This window comes from Cetorhinus maximus, unplaced genomic scaffold (assembly GCF_964194155.1).
Source record: "Cetorhinus maximus unplaced genomic scaffold, sCetMax3.hap1.1 HAP1_SCAFFOLD_655, whole genome shotgun sequence".
Lineage (NCBI taxonomy): Eukaryota > Metazoa > Chordata > Chondrichthyes > Lamniformes > Cetorhinidae > Cetorhinus > Cetorhinus maximus.
This window is the reverse complement of record NW_027596597.1, coordinates 71,820-90,499: the sequence shown is the minus strand read 5'-3', so window position 1 is coordinate 90,499 and position 18,680 is coordinate 71,820. Positions and strand designations below refer to the sequence as shown.

General features: G+C 51.8%; 1 pseudogene; it reads left to right on the top strand.

Annotated features, from left to right (window-relative positions):
• The first annotated feature begins 6,025 nt into the window (after positions 1-6,025).
• LOC144674454 (U1 spliceosomal RNA) lies at positions 6,026-6,169 on the top strand (annotated as a pseudogene).
• Positions 6,170-18,680: the final 12,511 nt, after the last annotated feature.

Below are 18,680 nucleotides of genomic sequence, written 5' to 3'. Positions count from 1 at the left end.
ATTGCCCTCCCGGTCATCAACTCATAAGGGGTTAAACCAGTTGTCCTGTTGGGGGTAGCCCTCAGTCGCATCAATATGCAGGGGAGCACATCCACCCATCCCCTACCAGTTGCTGTGTTTGCCATTGCAATAGCATTTTTTAACGTGCGGTTCATACATTCTTCCATTCCTGAGCTTTGTGGATGGTAAGGTACGTGAAATTTCTGTTTTACTCCGAGCAGCTCACACGTCCTTTTCATAATACTGTCCGTAAAATGCGCTCCTTGATCCGAATCTATCTGTAAAGGGATTCCCCACCTTGGTACTACTTCAAAAGCGAGGATCTTTGTGGCCGTGGTGGCGCTGCAGTCCCTGGTGGGGAAAGCTCTAGTGAACCTCCAGTGCACCTACACCCCCTTAGTTACAATATGCCTCAAACTTCCAATTGCCATATTCATGGGCACTCTCGCCCTTTTCTTGTTTTACTCCAGTCACAGTATTCCAATTAACTGGGGCTTGCCCTAAGACTTGTGCCATTTCTGGTCTAAAGGCTCGGAAATCAGCTTGCTGCTGTGCCTGGTCTGCCTGGTTGTCCGGACACCGGGGGCACATGCTCTATCTTAATTGGGGCCACGGGTTATGGGGGTGGTGATTCCCAACCTGCTTCCCGTTGTTCCTCATATCCTGCTGCCTGTTCCACCAGCCCGTTCCAATCTATATTATCTGCGTATTGTGCAGCTACTGGTGGCTGTGTTAAAGCTGCCGAAACTGACATGACATTTTTTGCCTGTACCAGCTCTTCATTTTGGGATTTGTTGGCCAACATTCGATTGACTCGGCCTTTTGGCTAAGATCAAGTGTAGTCGTGAAGCGATGGCTATAACCAGTCGAGCCCCATATGATGGGGTACGTAACACTGTTCGGGTGACGGTGAAGGACAGCGAAGGAGGAGCACCCATGGATCGGGCCGCCTTCATCAAGCGGATCCTGTTGAGAGCGTGTGGATTTGAAGCGGAGGAGATCTACTCCCTGCAAGACTTCCCAAGCGCTGGACGTTTCGATGTGACTTTCAAGCGAGTGGCAGCTTGCGTCACGTTCCTGAAGGTGTTCGAGGAGAACAGAGACCAGCCGGAGATGAAGATCCTGACGGTGGAGCCGCTCTTTGCTCCGCCGTTGCAACGGGACCATGTGGTGACGGTGCATCTCTGTCAACCCTACGTCCCTGTCGCCGACGTGTTCACCTTCCTCGCCAGGTACGTCGACAAAGTTGGGAGCTCCAGCGAGGATAGAGACGCCTTCTGGATTTGGACATGCAAACGCCAGGTTACGGTCACGCTCAAGACCGACGGTAAGGGAACCATCTTCCACCCTCCTTCCAGCTTCGCTATCGGGAGAAGCCATGGCTACTTTGTTTACGCTGGGCAACCCAAAGTTTGTCGCTCATGCGGCACGTCTGGTCATGTGGCGGCCAACTGCATCGGCGCCCTCTGGAAGAACTGCAAACAGGAAGGGCACCAGACAAAGGATTGCAAACAGACTAAGTGCTGCAACCTGTGTGGCGAGGCAGCTCACCTCTACAGGACCTGCCCCAAACGCTGCCTCAATTATGCACAGGCCGCCAAAGCCAAAGAGGGGGAAGCAGAAGAAATGCTTCGATTCACCACTACCAAGGACACTTGCAACACTCCAACCACCGTGGCCCCCAGTGAAAACAATGGGACAAAGGAGGACACAGGGAGAGACAAGGTGGAGGAAAAGATTGAGGCAGCAGACAACCGATCAACAGCACTGCCCCCTGAACCTCCCACTCCTCAGGAGAGCGAATCAATGGAGGAGGAGGAAGCAGCGGAAAATCAGCAGGGGGAGTGGCAGCTGGTGAAGAGAGCCAAAAGGAAGAAGGGACCAAGCCACTTCCCAGACAAGAGGCAAGAGGCGTCTCCTATCCGACACGGATAACAAGGGCAGCTGCTCTTCGGACGAAGAAGTGCCTGGGCGACACCTGCAGAAGAAGCGGCAAAGCTCTAGGGAGTTGGAGGACGAGACACCCGAGTTCCAGAACATTGGAGACAATGAGGAGACCAGCGCACCCCAACTTTGCCCACAACCCGAAGAGGCCAGCGCATCCCAGCCCCAGGAATCTGGGAGCAGTGAGGCGCTCAGCGCACCCCAGCTCCGGGAAGCCGGGAGCAGCAACGCCCCAGAGAGGGAGAGGATTGGAGAAGCTTCTCAAACAGAGGACATTTCAAATCCCATTCTCTGCACGAACCCCAGATGCCACCTGAGCAGAACATTGCCAATGGGGATGTTCAGGACAGTTTCCTCAGCCCATCCAAAGTGAGGCAATTTGTAAACACTATGGGTATGCAGGAGCAGACCAAAAGTCTGGGACTCTCAGAGGCAACAGGTTTGGTAAGAGACTAAATGCTTTAAAATGGATTTAAAAGATTGTATCCATAAATGTGCATAGCATTAAATCTACTACGCGATGTGTGGTGACCTTGGACTACCTTGCCAAGGTCAAAGCTGACCTGTTGTTTTTGCAGGAGTGTGCGATACCGCACCTCAGCTACTACAGGCAATGGTCACGATGGTGGTCATACGGGCCATTGATCTGATCGGACGGATACGACTCTCGTTCCTCCGGCCTGGGTATTCTGCTGCGGGGAGGCAACTTCACCGTCTCCGAGGTTAAGGAGGTGGTGGGTGGGTGCCTCCTCGTAGCAGATGTAATGTACAAGAATGCTCCACTCCGGTTAATTAAAGTGTATGCCCCGGCACAAAAGGCCGCCCGGCTGGCGGTTTTTCAGCAGCTCCCACTGCTGTTGGTGACGTCCAGGCCGGTCATTGTGGGCGGTGACTTCAACTGCATCATCGATGCGGCTGGACGATCCGGCAGGGCCGACAGAAGGTTGGACGCTACGTCCAGATCCCTGATGGAAACAGTTAAGGATGCCAAGCTGCACGACGTCTTCAGCAACCCTGCAGACTGAGCACAGCATAGATACACCTGGTCGCGACCAGACGGGTCCATCCGTTTCAGGATAGACTTACTGTTTGTGTCCCTCGCATTCGCAGTCCGATCCACCGATGTCAAGCCGGTGTTCTCTGACCACTGCCTCCTACTGGTTGACTGTCACTTAGAGGAAGACCAGAGGTTGGGCAGGGTGGCATGGAAGCTAAACGTGCAACTGCTGACCCCAGAGAACATTGAGGAGCTCAAGAGGGATTACAAAGGTTGGAGAACCATGAAACCCCTCTTTGAGTCCCTGACACATTGGTGGGAAGCGATCAAGGGAAACATCAAGAGCTTTTTCATCGTCAAAGGCACCCAGAAAGCTAGAAAGGAACAGAGGGAAATGTCCCGACTCCTGAAATACATGCAGAATCTGCTCCGGCTGCAGTCGGTGGGGGTCGATGTCAAGGAGGAACTCTAAGAGGTGAAGAGCCAGCAAGCCTAGTCCTTTGCCTCCAAGAACATCTTGCATTCCAGAGCGCGCTCCGTGGAGCAGGATGAGACGTGCTCACGTTTCTTCTTCAAAAAGGTACACAGAGAGAGCTCTGTGATCAGCAGCCTGAATGAAGAAGACGGCTCAGTAAAGTCATCGCAGTCTGACATTTTGAGGATCAGCAAATCCTTTTATGCCGGATTGTATGACGTGAAGCCCACGGACAGCACGGCCTCCCAGTCCTTCTTGACCTCTATCACGGAGGTCTTAGGCGACAGTACACGGGAGAGGCTGGACAAACCGCGACCTCCTGACGAACTGACTAAGGCCCTTGAGTCCTTCGAGAAGAGTAAATGTCCCCGGAAGCGACGGCTTGCCGGTGGAGTTGTATTCGGCTCTGTGCGACTGGATGGGCCCAGACCTACTAGAAGTGTACGAGAGTATCCTCCTGGCCGGCAGCATGTCAGAATCCATGAGGAAAGGCATCATCACCCTCATCTACAAGCACAAGGAAGAAAGGGAGAAAATTAGAAATTGGTGACCCATTTCACTGTTGAATGTGGACTATAAGATTCTGTCCAAGGTCATCGCCAATCGGGTCAAATCCGTTCTGGAATTGGTGATTCACCCTGACCAGACCTGCTCTGTGCCAGGCAGGAAGATCTCTGACAGCCTCGTGCTGCTCAGGGATATGATTGCCTATGTACAGGACAGGGGTGTGGATATCTGCCTCATCAGCTTGGATCAGGAGAAGGCCTTTGACAGAATATCGCACACCTACATGGTGGATGTGCTCTCCAAAATGGGGTTTGGGGAGGGAATTCGCAATTGGATCCAGTTGGATCCTACTCTACACTAACAACAGTAGCGCGGTTTCAATCAATGGGAGGGAAACAGATAGCTTTCCGATTAAATCTGGAGTCAGGCAGGGCTGTCATCTCTCGCCTGTTCTTTTCGTGTGTTGCATAGAACCCTTTGCTGAGCCCATCAGGAAGGATCCGGGCATAAGAGGAGTGACGATCCCAGGCAGTGGAGGCACTCAGATCAAAGCCTCCCTGTACATGGATGATGTCGCCGTCTTCTGCTCTGATCCGCTGTCGGTGTGCAGACTGATCCATATCTGCGACCAGTTCGAACTGGCCTCGGGAGCCAAGGTAAATCGTGGGAAGAGCGAGGCCATGTTCCTTGGGAACTGGGCTGACTGATCCTTTGTCCCCTTCACCGTCAGGGCTGACGGCCTGAAGGTGCTGGGGATATGGTTCAGAGGGACCGGGGCATGCGTTAGATACTAGAAGGATCGAGAGTCTACGGTGATAAGAAGACTGGGCCAATGGGAGCGACGCTTCCTCTCCATTGCGGGTAGGAACCTGGTCATCAGGTGTGAGGCACTCTCGCTGTTGCTGTACATGGCGCACGTCTGGCCCATTCCAGACTGCTGCGTGATGGCGATCATCCGAGCCATCTTTCGCTTTATCTGTAGGTCAAAAATGGATCGTGTCCGCAGGGACGCGATGTACAAGCCTCTAGATAAAGGGGGAAAAAACGTGCCCAACATCGCCCTCATACCGATGGCCACCTTTGTGTGTGGATGCATCAAGCGGTGCGTAGACCCTCGGTACGCAAACACCAAATGTCACTATGTGCTGAGGTTCTACCTGTCCCCGGTGTTGCGAAGGAAGTGTCTGGCCACGCTGCCGCGGAACGCTCCAAGTAGTTGGACCGTGCCGTACCACCTGTCCCTCGTGGAAAACTTTATGCAGAAAAAAACCTTTGACCACAAGTCCATCAAGCAGTGGTCAGCATGTAACGTCCTAGAGGCCCTGAGGGAAAAGGAGAGGGTGGACCCTGTGGGATGGTTCCCCGAGCAGGCTGTCAAAGTCATTTGGCAGAATGCCTCATCGCCAGAACTTTCCAACAAGCACCAAGACGTGGCTTGGCTGGTGGTGAGAAAGGCCCTCCCCGTCAGATCCTTCCTACACGCCAGGAGTCTCACCCCCTCTGCACGTTGCCCTCGAGGTGGCTGTGGTGGGGAAGAGACCGTTGTTCACCTCCTTGTGGATTGTGCCTTTGCAAAGAAGGTCTGGAGAGAGATGCAGTGGTTGCTGTCGAGGTTCATCCCGAGCAGTTCCGTGACACAGGACTCTGCTGTACGGGCTGTTCCCAGGGACACACGCCGAGTCAAACATCAACTGCAGCTGGAGGATCATCAACTCGGTGAAAGACGCGCTTTGGTCTGCCCGAAACTTGTTGGTCTTCCAGCGCAAAGAGTTGTCCCCGACCGAGTGTTGCGGACTGGCACAGCCCAAAGTCCAGGACTACGTGCTGAGGGACGCACTAAAGCTTGGGGCAGCTGCCGCTAAGGCGCAATGGGGAAGGGTCGCTGTCTAAGACCTTTCTGCCACAGCGCACCGAGGGGCTGGGAACTGTTTAAACCCCCACGGGCTGTACAGCTCAAAATGAAAGGCTGTAAACGATTCTAATATTGTTTGTACTGATGCACCTGGTGATACATTTTGTAAAAGTTTAACCTGGATTGTACCCTTGTAATGGTGTTTTTAAAATGGTTTGGAATGTGGTTGAAGATATTTTATGAATAAAGTATATTTTTGCAAAAAAAAAGGTTCTCCCAGGACGAGGCTAGCCCATTGCACTTCGGGTGTGCTGACGCCTGCGATATCCCCAAATGCGGCATACTCGACTGCAAAATTTGTGGCAGTGGGGGACTGCGTTCGCACTCTCCCCTGATTCACAATTCAAAAAATAGATTTCATCATATCTTTCATTTTGTCTTCTATTTCCTGTCAGCAACTTTTTCTGAAAAAAGAAATATATAACCCCCAATGTGCGCTCTTCAAAATCTATACTGGACTGGTTATTTAGTTTTTTCTTTCCTCCTCGCAAATATTATCCAACCCCCATTCTTTTCCACCCTGTCATTATCAGCCGGCAATTATTCCATCTCTGCATCATTTTCGCCATACCGTTTGTTTTGTGGCCGCCAAATTACTCGTGCCATTTTTAACCCCGCATTTGCCCACTCAAAAACCCCTCTCAAACAACCCCCATCTAACACCCAACCCACCATCACAACAGTCCCCGCACTCCCAGCACCGCCCCACCCCCTATCTCTCTGGACGTCTGTATAAATACAAACTCATATCAGTCAGCTATTAACTCATATGCATTCACCATTTTAAACATGTAGCAGCGACCCCTCACTACTTCAAACATGAACAAGCGCCCTGTCCCCATGTTCATTCTAATTACCCCCCTCCGAAACGAACAGCAGCCTCCCACCCCCTCTGTATAATCTCCCCCTTGATCAGCCCCCTCTGTGACTCCTACCTTCTGAAACTCCTGCCCCCTCTCCCCATGTGTAAAGTCTTTCCCTGCCCCTTCTGCAGCTCACTTGCCCTGCTGTGGGTCCATCAATTCACCTGTGATTATTCCTTTAAAGCTTAAATAGCGCAAAGCAAAGAAATAAACAGAAAGAAAACTGGAGAAAGACAGATAGAAATCTAAACCCTCAGTAAAATGACCACCGGGAATCCCGTGGGGGAGAAAATTAATTCCATTAAAACAGAGAGCAAAGAACATTTTCAAACAAAATAACGCAAGAGCCAATGAATCACTCTCAGTTACAACACAGCAACATCCAAATACAAACAAGTCAAAGAGTTATAAAGCAGATTGAGACAGAGGGAACACACACGCACATTAAGCCAGAGTGGGGACTCGCTCCGCACTCTGGAGGCGGTTTTCGGATTGGGTTCCTAGCCAGGTATATCCTGAATGAGCAGTTTGCAGACTCCACCCCTGGCATGTTGGGATGTCTCTCAATCTGCTCCCCAAAAGGCATGTCCATTGATATGTTAATCCCAGGGCAGGACAAGTTTCTGATTCTTCCTGTCCTTTGACGTGTTCATCCCAGGAAAACAATGTTTCAGCCATTTTCTGGTTAATGTTAAAACTTTAACTCATCTTGTCGGGAATGTCACTGCAGTTCGAAATATCAAACACTAAACCCCCAACACAAGACTGTGCAAAGCATGTGGATTGTTACTGAGATTCCGTCTGTGATTTTTAGTGATGTCAGTGTGGATTGTGTAATCTGTGTGTGTGTGAGTGTTGCTGGTCCCATAATGTAACGCAAATGTCTCCTTGCAGCCTCTCAGTACGCCACTCATGGTCTCCTGGTACTTTTTGGATTGTCTGCAGAAGACATTGAAAGAATTAGAGTTAAACAATGCTAACACTAGCTGCACTGCGATGAGTATATGAGAGCTTATTCTTATCCAGGGGTGTATGTCCACATTCAGCCCCCATTCCCACACTTGCTCCCACCATGTCGGATCTCTCAAGTGCTCTTCCGAATCATTGATTAGCCTTTTAAACACCGCCTGTAACACGTAATGCTGATTCCTCACCTTTCGTAAGACACCTTTAAACTTTGTCAGACTTACGGGAAGGTGGGGAATTGGGGCCTGCTTAGGTTCGTCATAGTGTTCCAGGGTATGGTGGAGTGTGTCGGAGGCGTTGACTGAGACCTGACCCCTTTGTTGGACGTACATCATTCACGCGTGTCCGATACTAACTGGGAGCCGGGGTTCCCTTGTATCCTGAGCGGGTGTGATGGTTTTCTCTGTGGCTAATTTCTAATATACAACCCTCCGTTCGGTTGTAGCCGCATTTGTCCAGCACCCCCCCCGTTCCAACTGGATGGGAGCAAATTGTGAGGCTACCTTTCCTCCTGCACCCGCTCAGTGATACCCTGTGTATGCCCTCGTTCTTGCGTATGGCATGCATATCTATGGGGTAGTACCGGAGGGAGTCATTGTCTCAGATTAACCCAATGTTCTCCACCTTGTACTGAGGGTGTGGGCCCGTGTCTGCTGTGACTGAGGGGATTGCCCATACCTAACAAGTTCATTTGGTTTGAGGTGCACTTCTGAATCACCGCATCGACCCTGGTCATTCCTTTCAATGTACATGCGTCGATGACGCCTGGGTTCTTGGCCATCCCCCACAACCGGGCACTGTTGATCCAGCCCGGTACCTCCCCACTTTGGATCTGGCCCAGATTGTGTCTTAATTGCCCGATCATCCACTGGCCGTAAGCTGGCTTTTTTGGGTGCTGTCCTCTTGTCGTTCCTCCCTTTCTGTTAATTGGCTGGTGGCTTTAGCATGGGTCTCTATAACGTGTATGCTTTCCAATACAGATGCCACACTCTTACCCCCTAGGGCATAGGATACTTACCTGGCAGGGAAGAGACCATGAGCATGGTTCTGCCAAGGCAAGGTCGGGAAGCTAAGGCTATAACCAATCGAACCCCATACCATGGGGTATCTAACACCGTCCGAGTCACGGTGAAGGACAGTGAAGGAGGATCACCTATGGATCGGGCCTTCTTCGCCAGGAGGATCCTGTTGAAGGCGTGCGGCTTTGAAGCTCCGGAGATCTTATCCCTGCAGGACTTCCCCAAAGCTGGTTTTTTCGACGTAACGTTCAAGCGGGTGGCAGACTGCGTCCAGCTCCTGAGGGTGTTCGAGGAGAAGAGAGACCTGCCGGATATGAAGATCCTGACGGCGGAGCCGCTCTTTTCTCTGTCGTTGCAACGGGACCGTGTGGTGATGGTGCATCTGTACAACCCCTTCGTCCCTGTCGCCGACGTGGTCACCTTCCTCACCAGGTACTTCGATAAGGTGGGGAGTGGCACCGAGATTCGAGACGAGTTGGGGATCTGGACAGGCAAACGCCTGTTTAAGGTCACGCTAAAGACCGACGGTAAGGGAGCCATTTTCCACCCTCCTTCCAGAGTTGCTATCGGGGGATGCCGTGGCTACCTGGTCTACGCTGGGCAACCCAAGAATTGTCGCTCATGCGGCAAGGCTGGTCATGTGGCGGCCAACTGCAGCGCCTCCCTCTGCAAGATCTGCAAACAGGAAGGGCACCAGACAAAAGACTGCAAACAGGCCAAGTGCTGCAACCTGTGTGGCGAGGCAGGTCACCTCTACAGGACCTGGCCCAAACGCTGCCGTACTTACGCACAGGCAGCCAATGCCAACGAGGGGGAAGCAGAAGAAATGCTTCGTGTCACTCCAACCACCAAGGTCCCCAGGGAGCTCAACGGAACAAAGGAGGACACAGAGAGAGACAAGGTGGAGGAAGAGATTGAGGCAACAGATTGCCAATCCACAGCACTACCCCCTGAACCTCCCAGTCCTCAGGACAGCGAATCAATGGAGGAGGAGGCAGCAGTGGAAAAGCAGCAGAGGGAGTGGCAGACGGTGAAGAGAGCTAAAAGGAAGAAGGAGCGAAGAAGATGCAAAGCCACTTCCCAGACAAGTGGCAAGAGGCGTCTCCCATCCGACATGGATGACAAAGGCAGCAGCTCTTCGGATGAAGAAGTGCCAGGGCGGCACCGACAGAAGAGGCGACAAAGCTCCAGAGCATTGGAGGACGAGACACCCGAGCTCCAGAACATTGGGGACAACAAGGAGACCAGCGCACCCCAACTTTGCCTGCAACCTGAGGAGGCCAGTGCACCACAGCCCCTGGAATCTGGGAGCAGTGAGGCAATCATCGCACCCCAGCTCCAGGAAGCCGAGAACAGCAACACCCCAGAGGGGGTGAGTTTTGGAGAAGCTTCTCCAGCAAAGGTCATCTCAAAACCCGCTCTCTACGCGAACCCCCAGATGCCACCTGAGCAGCACACTGCCAAGGAGAACTACCTCAGCCCATCCAAAGTGAAGCAATTTGAGCTCACTATGGGTATGAAGGAGCAGACTAAAGGTCTGGGACTCTCAGAGTCAACGGGTTTGGTAGGAGAATAAACGGCTTAAAATGGGTTTAAAGATTGTATCCATAAATGTGCGTAGCATTAAATCTACTACGCGATGTGTTGCGACCTTGGACTACCTTGCCAAGGTCAAAGCTGACCTGTTGTTTCTGCAGGAGTGTGCGATACCGCACCTCAGCTCCTACAGGCAATGGTCACGATGGTGGTCCCACGGGCCATCGATCTGGTCAGGCGGAAACGACTCTCGTTCCTCCGGCCTGGGTATACTGCTGTGGGGAGGCAACTTCACCGTCTCCGAGGTGAAGGAGGTGGTGGGCGGGCGACTCCTCGTAGCAGACGTAATGTACAAGAACGCTCCACTCCGGTTAATTAACGTGTATGGCCCGGCACAAGGGGCTGAGCGGCTGGAGGTTTTTCAGCAGCTCCCACTGCTGCTGGCGACCTCCAGGCCGGTCATTCTGGGCGGTGACTTCAACTGCATCATCGATGCGGCTGGACGATCCGGCAGGGCCGACAGCAGATTGGACGCTACGTCCAGATCCCTGATGGAAACAGTTAAGGATGCCAAACTGCACGACGTCTTCAGCAACCCTGCAGACGGAGCGCAGCGTAGATACACCTGGTCGCGGCCAGACGGGTCCATTCGTTCCAGGATAGACTTCCTGTTTGTGTCCCGTGCATTCACAGTCAGATCCACCGAGGTCAAGCCGGTGTTCTTCTCTGACCACTGCCTCCTACTGGCGGACTGCCACTTGGAGAAGGACCTGAGGGTGGGCAGGGGGGCATGGAAGCTAAATGTGCAACTGCTGACCCCAGAGAACATTGAGGAGCTCAAGAGGGATTACAAAGGTTGGAGAACCGTGAAACCCCTCTTTGAGTCCCTGACACGCTGGTGGGAGGCGATCAAGGGAAACATCAAGAGGTTTATCATCCTCAAAGGCACCCAGAAAGCTAGAAAGGAACAGAGGGAAATGTCCCGACTCCAGAAAAAGATGCAGAATCTGCTCCGGCTGCAGTCGATGGGGGTCGATGTCAAGGAGGAGCTCCAAGAGGTGAAGGGCCAGCAAGCCTCGCACTTTGCCTCGGAGGCCTCCAAGATCATCTTCCGTTCCAGAGTCCGCTCCGTGGAGCAGGATGAGACGTGCTCAAGTTTCTTCTTCCAAAAGGTACACAGAGAGAGCTCTGTGATCAGCAGCCTGAAGGAAGAAGACGGCTCAGTAAAGTCATCACGATCCAACATTCTGAGGATCAGCAAATCCTTTTATGCCGGACTGTATGACGTGAAGCCCACGGACAGCACGGCCTCCCAGTCCTTCCTGTCCTCTATCACGGAGGTCTTAGACCACAGTACGCGGGAGAGCCTGGAAAACCGCTAACTCCTGATGAACTGACTAAGGCCCTTGAGTCCTTCGAGAAGAGTAAAACTCCCGGAAGCGACGGCTTGCCGGCGGAGTTGTATTCGGCTCTGTGGGACTTCATCGGCCCAGACCTGCTAGTAGTGTACGAGCGTATGCTCCTGGCCAGTAGTATGTCAGAATCCATGAGGAAAGGCATCATCACCCTCATCTACAAGCACCAGGTGGGAAGGGAGGAAATTAGAAATTGGCGACCCATTTCACTGTTGAATGTGGACTATAAGATTATGTCCAAGGTGATCACCAATCGGGTCAAATCCGCTCTGGAATTGGTGATTCACCCTGACCAGACCTGCACTGTGCCAGGCAGGAAGATCTCTGACAGCCTCTTGCTGCTCAGTGATACGATTGCCTATGTACAGGACAGGGGTGTGGATACCTGCCTCATCAGCTTGGATCAGGAGAAGGCCTTTGACAGAATATCGCACACCTACATGGTGGATGTCCTCTCCAAAATGGGGTTTGGGGAGGGAATTCGAAATTGGATCCAACTGCTCTACACTAACATCAGTAGCGCAGTCTCAATCAATGGGTGGAAAACAGATAGCTTTCCGATTAAATCTGGAGTCAGGCAGGGCTGTCCTCTCTCGCCTGTTCTTTTCGTGTGTTGCATAGAACCCTTTGCCGAGTCCATCAGGAAGGAATTGGGCATAAGAGGAGTGACGATCCCAGGCAGTGGAAGCACTCAGGTAAAATCCTCCCTGTACATGGACGACGTCGCCGTCTTCTGCTCGGATCCGCTGTCGGTGCGCAGACTGATCCACATCTGCGACCAGTTCGAACTGGCCTCGGGAGCCAAGGTAAATCGTGGGAAGAGCGAGGCCATGTTCTTTGGGAACTGGGCTGACAGATCCTTTGTCCCCTTCACTGTCAGGGCTGATGGCCTGAAGGTGCTGGGGATATGGTTCGGAGGGACCAGGGCATGCATTAGAAACTGGAAGGAGCGAGTGGCTATGGTGAAAAGGAAACTGGGCATGTGGGAGGGACGCTCCCTCTCCTTTGCGGGTAAGAACCCGGTCATCAGGTGTGAGGCACTCTCGCTGTTGCTGTACGTGGCGCAGGTCTGGCCCATTCCACACTCCTGCGTGGCGGCGATCACTCGAGCCATCTTCCGCTTTATCTGGAGGTCGAAAATGGATCGTGTCCGCAGGGACGCGATGTACAAGCCTCTAGATAAAGGGGGAAAAAACGTGCCCAACATCGCCCTCATACTGATGGCCACCTTTGTGTGCGGCTGCATCAAGCGGTGAGTCGACCCTCGGTACGCAAACACCAAGTGTCACTACGTGCTGAGGTTCTACCTGTCCCCGGTGTTGCGAAGGATGGGTCTGGCCACGCTGCCGCGGAACGCTCCAAGTAGTTGGACCGTGCCGTACCACCTGTCCCTCGTGGAAAAATTTATGCAGAAAAACACCTTTGACCACAAGTCCATCAGGCAGTGGTCAGCACGTAACGTCTTCGAGGCCCTGAGGGAAAAGGAGAGGGTGGACCATGTGGGATGGTTCCCCGAGCAGACTGTCAAAGTCATTTGGCAGAATGCCTCATCGCCAGAACTTTCCAACAAGCACCAAGACGTGGCTTGGCTGGTGGTGAGAAAGGCCCTCCCCGTCAGATCCTTCCTACACGCCAGGAGTCTCACCCCCTCTGCACGTTGCCCTCGAGGTGGCTGTGGTGGGGAAGAGGCCGTTGTTCACCTCCTTGTGGATTGTGCCTTTGCAAAGAAAGTCTGGAGAGAGATGCAGTGGTTGCTGTCGAGGTTCATCCCGAGCAGTTCCGTGACACAGGACTCTGTGCTCTACGGGCTGTTCCCAGGGACACACACCGAGACAAACATCAACTGCAGCTGGAGGATCATCAGCTTGGTGAAAGACGCGCTTTGGTCTGACTGAAACTTGTTGGTCTTCCAGCACAAAGATTTGTCCCCGACCGAGTGTTGCGGACTGGCACAATCCAAAGTCCAGGACTACGTGCTGAGGGACGCACTAAAGCTTGGGGCATCAGCCGCAAAGGCGCAATGGGGAAGGGTCGCTGTCTAAGACTTTTCTGCCACAGTGCACCGAGGGACTGGGAACTGTTTAAATCTCCTCGGGCTGTACAGCTCAAATGAAAGGCTGTAAATGATTGTAATATTGTTTGTACTGATGCACCTGGTGATACATTTTGTAAAAGTTGAACCGGAATGTACCCTTGTAATGGTGTTTTTGAAATGGTTTGGAATGTGATTGAAGATATTTTATGAATAAAGTATATTTTTACAAAAAAAAAAAAAAATTCGGATTGGGTTCCTAGCCAGGTATATCCTGAATGAGCAGTTTGCAGACTCCACCCCTGGCATGTTGGGATGTCTCTCAATCTGCTCCCCAAGAGGCCTGTCCATTGATATGTTAATCCCAGGGCAGGACAACTTTCTGATTCTTCCTGTCCTTTGACGTGTTCATCCCAGGAAAACAATGTTTCAGCCATTTTCTGGTTAATGTTAATACTTTAACTCATCTTGTCGGGAATGTCACTGCAGTTCGAAATATCAAACACTAAACCCCCAACACAAGACTGTGCAAAACATGTGGATTGTTACTGAGATTCCGTCTGTGATTTTTAGTGATGTCAGTGTGGATTGTGTAATCTGTGTGTGTGTGAGTGTTGCTGGTCCCATAATGTAACGCAAATGTCTCCTTGCAGCCTCTCAGTACGCCACTCATGGTCTCCTGGTACTTTTTGGATTGTCTGGAGAAGACATTGAAAGAATTAGAGTTAAACAATGCTAACACTAGCTGCACTGCGACGAGAATATGAGAGCTTATTCTTATCCAGGGGTGTATGTCCACATTCAACCCCCATTCCCACACTTGCTCCCACCGTCGGATCTCTCAAGTGCTCTTCCGTATCATTGATTAGCCTTTTAAACACCGCCTGTAACACGTAATGCTGATTCCTCACCTTTCGTAAGTCACCTTTAAACTTTGTCAGACTTTCGGGAAGGTGGGGAATTGGGGCCTGCTTAAGTTCGTCATAGTGTTCCAGGGCATGGTGGAGTGTGTCGGAGGCGTTGACTGAGACCTGACCCCTTTGTTGGACGTACATTATTCACGCGTGTCCGATACTAACTGGGAGCCGGGGTTCCCTTGTATCCTGAGCGAGTGTGATGGTTTCCTCTGTGGGTAATTTCTAATATACAACCCTCCGTTCGGTTGTAGCCGCATTTGTCCAGCACCCCCCCCGTTCCAACTGGATGGGAGCAAATTGTGAGGCTACCTTTCCTCCTGCACCCGCTCAGTGATACCCCGTGTATGCCCTCATTCTTGCGTATGGTTTGAATATCTATGGCGTAGTACCGGAGGGAGTCATTGTCTCGGATTAACCCAATGTTCTCCACTTGGTACTGAGGGTGTGGGCCCGTGTCTGCTGTGACTGAGGGGATTGCCTATACCTATCACGTTCATTTGGTTTGAGGTGCACTTCTGAATCACCGCATACACCCTGGTCATTCCTTTCAATGTACATGCGTCGATGACGCCTGGGTTCTTGGCCATCCCCCACAACCGGGCACTGTTGATCCAGCCCGGTACCTCCCCCCTTTGGATCTGGCCCAGATTGTGTCTTAATTGCCCGATCATCCACTGGCCGTAAGCTGGCTTTTTTGGGTGCTGCCCTCTTGTCCTTCCTCCCTTTCTGTTAATTGGCTGGTGGCTTTAGCATGGGTCTCTATAACGTGTATGCTTTCCAATACAGATGCCACACTCTTGCCCCCTAGGGCCGCTGCCGTTTCACCACCCCTCGCTACTCTTATGAGCAAGCTGCCTCATGATCCCTTTAAGATTCGTGACCTCGGAGTTGATTCCTTGAATGTCGAGAGAGTTTACCAGGGAAGTCCCTGTGTTCACCCCTGTCAGTACATTGTTAACTAACTCTCTCTTCTGGCGGTGGAAAGCAGGATGTCCCCTGAATCTAGTGGCACTCGTGGCGTCGGCCGGCTGATTAATCACAGCCTTACTCAGTAATTTGTACAGTTTTCGTAGGGGTGCTTGGTTACGGCAATACTCAGGCAGTCGCATACCTGCCAGGTTCACAATTACCTGTACAATTTCATGTTTAACATTATCATACAATAGTTCATCGTCCGTATACAGTAGCAGTCCATTCTGTGGCCCAGGGGTCATGATAGTCTCTGTGGTGTCGTCGTGTCCTGTGATAGCGGTGTGGTGTCGGTCCGGGCGTCCGCCGTTGCAGTCAACTCTCCGTGTTTGGCCCTCAAGATCTAATGCCAGGTATCTGTCATTCCCAAGTCTTCCTCCCCGGGACAGTGACTCCAGTTTTTGTTGTCCTGGGGTGTGGAGGTAAACTGGGAAAAATCTCTCACACACTGTATCTCTCACACACTGTAGCTTTCTCCTTTACGTCCCTCCTTGTGCACAGCCCACGGTGACCCTCCCCGTAGGTGAGGATTCCCCCTTTTGTCTTTCAGATGGCCAGTCCTCCAGATCGGGAATGAATCCTAAACCACTTGGCCTACACAGCATGGACTGCTCGTTGCCCGTTTTCCCCCCACTGCCTGGTAATTTAGTCTTTCTTACTTACATCATACCTTTTCAGTTGCGACCAGTGTTTCCACCTAGCTTTTCCCTTCATATCGACGCAGGCACGTGAATAATTCCGTACGGTCCAGTCCATTTTGGGGCAAAACCTGGTTGGCTAGGGGTGATTTGAACAAACACCATGTCTCCGACCTCAGCCGGTGGTGACGGGGGTCCCCCTTTTGTCCTTTCTTCTAAATCCCTGATAGCCTGTTGGTCCTTCACTTCCTGTTGTAATTCCTTTAGCTGTCCATCCAATTGCTTAATATCATTTTTAATTTTATCTCTGATGGGTCCCATATCCTCACTTCCGGTGGCTCTGCCCTCTGGCAAGCGCATAGCCCTCCCGGTCAGCAACTCATAAAGGGGTTTATCTTAAATCCAGCATTTTTCAGTGTCCTTATGACTATCAGGAGAGCTCCGATGTGGCCCCTTTCCGATTCTGACGCTATTAGGTTATCATCTGCATATTATAAGATTGTACTGTTGTAAGACTCTATGTCGCACGGACTCAGCTTCTCACTCGTGACCCGATGGAAGATGTTGGGGCTGTTGTGGAATCCCTGTGTGAGCCTCGCCCATGTACACTGTCTCCCTCCCACTGTGAAAGCGAATTGATCTTGGGATTCCTGGTCCAGTGGTATCGACCAAAATCCATTGGCTACATCTAACACTGTAAATATTTTATGTTCGGGTTTTTACAATTAAAGCGCACCTCGGGATTAGGAACGGCTGCTGCAGTGGCCACCATTTCAGTGGGGTCTGTAAACCTTTATCTTAGTTTTCCCTATGTGGTTATCTACCCCGGTGGCCCATCTTCCTCGATCACATGTGTTCTTGTCTACTAGCCCGGGCCCGGTGTCTAGGATCGCCTGGTGGGCCCGGGCCTGGTGTCTAGGATCGGCTGGTGGGCCCGGGGCCGGTGTCTAGGATCGCCTGGTGGGCCCGGGCCCGGTGTCTAGGATCGCCTGGTGGGCCCAGGCCTGGTGTCTAGGATCGCCTGGTGGTCCCGGGCCCGGTGTCTAGGATTTCCTGGTGGGCCCGGGCCTGGTGTCTAGGATTGCCTGGTGGGCCCGGGCCTGGTGTCTAGGATTGCCTGGTGTCTAGGATCGCCTGGTGGGCCCGGTGTCTAGGATCGCCTGGTGGGCCCGGTGTTTAGGATCGCCTGGTGGGCCCAGGCCTGGTGTTTAGGATTGCCTGGTGGGCCAGGCTAAGGCCATCCTTGTACTATTGCATAATCTGTACATCGTCTCGGTTCAGCGCAGCACCTACAACCCTGTAGTTACAATATGCCTCAAACCTCCGATTGCCATATTCATGGGCGCTCTCGCCCTTTTCTTGTTTTACTCCAGTCACTGTATTCCAATTAACTGGGGCTTGCCCTAAGTCTTGTGCCATTTCTGCTCTAAAGGCTCGGAAATCAGCTTGCTGCTGTGCCTGGTCTGCCTGGTTGTCCGGGCACCGGGGGCACATGCTCTATCTTAATTGGGGCCACGGGTTATGGGGGTGGTGATTCCCAGCCCGCTTCCCGTTGTTCCTCATATCCTGCTGCCTGTTCCACCAGCCCGTTCCAATCTACATTATCTGCGTATTGTGCAGCTACTGGTGGCTGTGTTAAAGCTGCCGAAACTGACATGAGGTTTTTTGCCTGGACCAGCTCTTCATTTTGGGATTTGTTGGCCAACATTCGATTTACTTTCTTACTTAACTCTACGTGTTGTCTTAACATTAGGATCCAGGCTTCATCATCTTTGTCTTTTTTCTGATTATCCCGCCATTTTCTCTGATCAGCGGGTGAGTCAAATGGGTTCCAATTGTTCTTTATCATTTTGCCTATCGATTTCTTATTTTTGTCAGCTAAATGCTGTGTCAAGGATCCCTCTGGTCCCCACTCGAGTTTGTCACCACTGGCCATCTCTGGGTAAGACGGTCGGGGTATAGTTGATGTCAGCGGTACGGTTCTTACCCTGGGTCCTTTCTGACCGAACTCATTACTTGCGGCTAATACCGGATGTAATTATAACAATCTATAAGACAAGCGATCTACCCCACCCTTACCACCCCTTGAACTATTGCCTGGAGCCCAGGTTTCTGATACGTGGGGCGCCTGACAGTTCCTGGATTGGGACGGAGTCGGATTTAGTATGAATAAAAATGAATTCACACTGTGACTCATCCCGGTTCCCCGTCGGTGTCCTGCATCCTTCGGGCCCTGCTCGCAGCACCAATTGAAAGGTCCGAGGAATACTCTGGGACAAAATTTCAACACTCGGAGTCCAGATGCAATATTCAAGTGGTTCCTTTATTACACATGCAGGGAGAAAACGCTGGGAAATTCAGGCGCTTCTCCACCGAGGTTGAAATGAGCACAGTTTATATGTCTTTTACTATCAGTTACAACTTAATGGTATTCGTTAGACAAAGGCCGCAGCACAATGTCCCCCGTTGGGCCGATAATTGTGTTCTTGT